Here is a 4,324-nt window from a genome sequence, read left to right as displayed (position 1 = left end):
CCTGCAGTTCGCTGGAGCAGGGAAGTTCAGGGCTCTGCCCAGAGTCGACAGAGCAGGTTGGGCAAGTTAACTAAGTGGAAAGCTGCCTGGGAAGTCCACGCTCCCACACCCAGGAGCCCCAAGGAGGTCTGGGAGCTATGCCGATCCAGTCCTAGAAGTTGGATCTGACTCACCTTCCCAGGAGGACTGCAGAGGTCCAAGGGCAAGTGCAGGGACCCAGCTGATGCCCTCCAGTGTGACCTGAGCACAGCATGCAGCCCCTCCCAGCCAGCTCACTCAGCATGAAGGGGTCAGGTTTTCCCCACTGAGGCTGGAGCCAGCCAGCAGGGGCTGGGGTCTGGGGCTGGAGCAGAGAAGGCTGAAATCAAGGAGCAACAGGAGAAGTATAACAGCTACTCCATGGGTTGATTAGATGGCATGGATGTATTTGGAAATGTTTGGGGCCCTAGAAAGCATTTTACAGACAGGCATTGAAGGCAGGGAGGCCCACACACTTCAGTAATTTACTCATGCTCTTCAGAGGCTGCTGGGGCTGGAACCCAGATGCCAACTTCCCAGCCAAGACTCGACGCCTCAAATCAAATGTCCTAGGAGTCTGGAGGGGTCTGTGCTGCTCTGGTCAGCTCTGAGATGGCAGGTTGGATGCAAAATGGTTAAAACCAGGAAATTCCATGTTTCTTTAGAATGTCGGAGGGACTTTCCCATGGCCACACCTGGTGGTTTCCTCTGCCAGCCCTGCTCCTCCCACAGCGACACTAGAACAGGAGCAGAGCTGAGAACTTCCTAGTGCCCAGATAGAGACCTGCCCATAACATCGGCAGCTGAAGGCGTTGCTGTAGCTTCTCATAACAGAACCAGGAGGAAGGTGCCTGAGATCCTCGTGTTCTACCCAGCCTTCACAGCTTTCTGCCTGCCGGCACATGGGACAACTGCACATCCTAGTTACCTTGTGATGGGGGAGCATGTGAGTTTCCCACCAAAGCATTTAGTTCCTGATGCAAGACCCTCCCAGAGCTCTGCTTTCTGGCAGTGTAATTCTGTCAGTCTGGGTCCCTGAGTGACTGTTCTGAGCAGAGTCCCCCTGCTGGTCCACAAAGGACATTTGGCTTTGGTGAGAAATCGACCTTTGTAGCCTCAGGGCACTGAGGTTTGCTACAGAACCTAGACAATCCATGTTTACCCACTTTTTTCCCTGATGAACCTGCTGGGTCCTCACCAGCACTCTTACTTTCCTCTCTCCAGCAATCTCTTTCCCAGTGTATTTAGCACATTCAAAGGCAACTAACATGTGTCTAGCACCTACTATGAGGCAGGTAGTGTGTGCTGAGGATGCAAAGGCTGGGCATCCCACCAGGAGCCTGGAGGTCCAGGACAGCATGGCAGATGCTATGAGTGGCAGGCAGGCAGCAGGGAGGAAGGTGATCAAGAAGTGCTTGCTGGAAAGTCTGCTCGACCAGACTCTAGAAAAAGAGGAGTTAGGCAGAGGAGAGGGGGCTGGGGGAATGGAATTCCAGGCTGTGGGCACATGTTCAGAGGCACAGAAGCATAAGAAGAGCCAGACTGAGGCTGAGAAAAGGGAGAGAAGCAGAGGTGGCCTGGAGCCATGTGCCATGACAGATCAAGTTTCCTTGAGCATCCTCTGTGAGGTCACATCCTCTGTGTGGACAAAGTGAAGCAATGTCTTGTCTGTGTCCCAGCTGGGCAGCACAGCCAGTTTCACCCGGGAAGGTGCAGGCGGCTGGCGGGCTCCAGAGGGAAGAGGAAGTCTGTAAAAGCCCCTACCACATGTTCCCAAGTGGCTCTGAGGAGTCCTAGAAATAGAAGTGGCAATCCAAGGGTAGTGCAAAGACCAGAGGTGGAAGAGGGCGGCCCTTGACAGCAGCTGTCAGAAAGAAAATCTCACGTGACTTCTACAAAGAGGCTGAATGTATAGTGGGAAGGGCAGGGGCTAGCTCCATCGCAGCGGAGGTATGGGTTCAGACTCTACCACCTACCGTAGGTGACCCTGAGCAGGTCACTCAACGTTCCTCATAGGACTGGTTTGAAAGCAAAATGAGATGAAGCTCCTGGTGCCTAGTCTGCCCTGAAGAGGTATTAGTTGCTTTTGATGCCCCTACAGGGCCTGCCCAGTGCCTTAAAGGGGAGGGACTGGGGTGCTGGTGGGGGTGCATATGGGAGGTTGAGGGCATTGCCAGGCAATGTGTCTTTGCTGTGCTCAGTCACAAGGGCGAAGGGCTGAGCGATGAGGTCTCGGAGCCCAGCTCCTTGTCACCTTCAGGAGTCAGCTCTGGCCAGGAGCTTTGGTTGTGGAAGGAGGGTCAAACACTGCAGCCAGGCCTACTGCTACAGCCCAAGCACTGGGACAAGCTGTGGGGCAAAATCCAGGCCACTGAAAGAAGTCGGCGCCTGTGCCAGCATCGCCTCTCTTCGAGGAAAAGCAAGTGTTTCACTCATTGTCTTCACTCTTCAAACCTCCTCCACACCATTCCCTCCCACACTGTCAGCTAGGGACTTTGTCTTAAACCTCGCTGAGATAAAAGAAGCAATCAGAAGGGAGTTCCCTCATTTCCTCTCCCACATCCACTGCCTGCTCTGTGTCTGCACTCACCGGCCTTCCCTCCCATGTGACAGCAGGAAGTGCCTCTTCTCGAGCCTCTTCTAGTGGCCATGGTGACCCTCCTGCTTGTGCCCTGTAGCTCCCTCTCTCCTCTCCTGCATGTTCATTCTTCCTGTTCTACTGCATTCTGCCCACCCCACCGAGCAAATGCGCCTCTGTGCTGTCCGTATTACCCTTGTCTCTCCATGCTCCCCATTCAATGAGCTGTCGAGTTACTGCCTCTTACCTTCCCATTTGCCGCCTAACCTACTCCAGTTGGACTCATTCCCCCTCCACTGAAAATACTCTTGTCCAGATCACCAAGGATTCCCTTTCTACGCCAGCCTCTCCTTACCCCACTGGCATTCAACAGGAGATTCCCCGCTTTGTTGAAGCATTGCCATCTCCTGCTCTCTGTGACCCTGTGCTCTCCCAACTACCTACCTCATTGCTACTTGCTCATTCCGCCTTCTTCACTGGCCTCCTTCCTCTGCTGCATTTTCTTTTCTTTCTTGAGATTGAGTTTTGCTCTTGTTGCCCAGGCTGGAGTGCAATGGCACGATCTCAGCTCACTGCAACCTCAGTCTCCCAGGTTCAAGCAATTCTCCTGCCTCAGCCTCTTAAGTAGCTGAGATTACAGGCACCCACCACCACACCTGGCTAATGTTTTTGTATTTTTAGTAGAGATGGGGTTTCTCCATGTTGGTCAGGCTGGTCTCGAACTCCTGACCTCAGATGATCAGCCTGCCTTGGCCTCCCAAAGTGCTGGGATTACTGGCATGAGCCACCATGCCCGGCCCCTCTGCTGCATTTCTAATGATTAGGACCTTCTCTTTTTTTGATCTCCATGCTCTTCCCAGGAATCTAGGTTTGAATAAATCCATAATTTTAGAGATAATACCTAAAAACCTCCTAATACGTTTTTAGGTATTATCTCTCCTCAAAACTCCAGATTCATACATCCAAGGGTCTACCTGATATTTCCACTTAGATGTCTACTAATCATTTAAGCCTTGCCAGATCAAGCAGAATTCTTCATTTCCTGAACAACTCCTATTACAGTTTCATTTTCAGAGTGATACTTATTTTGCTTTACGTCCTACCTGATTAGAAAGCTCCATTACCTGTTTATTTCTGTTCAACACTATATGTCAGTGGTTGCACAGAAAGAGGCTTACTGTTTGCTGATTGACTAAACGAGTATCTTTGGTATATCTAATATACCAAGGTTGCTAACTCGAGTAAAAGGAAACATCATATACCTATAAATTTAAACCAGGGCTTTCCAGTCTTTTGGCTTCTCTGAGCCACACTGGAAGAACTGTCTTGGGCCACACATAAAATACACTAACATTAATGATAGCTGATGAACTAAAAGAAAAAAATTGCAAAAAAAAAAAATCTCATGTTTTAAGAGTTTCTGAATTTGTGTTGGGCCACATGTTGGACAAGTTTGATATAAACATTTAGATTAGATAACCTTAAAAGACTGTTTCCTAAATTCACATACATCTGGTCTCCATTTTTGGTTTCTATCTGGATGGAATGGGCTTGTGTTTTGACAGTGTCATTGCCGCTAGTTTCCATCCAGCCCCCACAGGACATGTGAGATAAAGAGGGCCACATATGGATAAAGAAGACCTAAAAAGCATAGCCTGCCTTTGCCTCAGGACCCTCTGAGAAGGGGCTCTTTGGTCCCATGCTCACGGCCTACGAACTGGCTCCATG

Source organism: Cebus imitator, unplaced genomic scaffold (genome assembly GCF_001604975.1).
Source record: "Cebus imitator isolate Cc_AM_T3 unplaced genomic scaffold, Cebus_imitator-1.0 Scaffold38, whole genome shotgun sequence".
In the NCBI taxonomy this organism is placed as follows: domain Eukaryota; kingdom Metazoa; phylum Chordata; class Mammalia; order Primates; family Cebidae; genus Cebus; species Cebus imitator.
The sequence above is the reverse complement of the archived record's forward strand: the minus strand, read 5'-3'. Positions refer to the sequence as shown.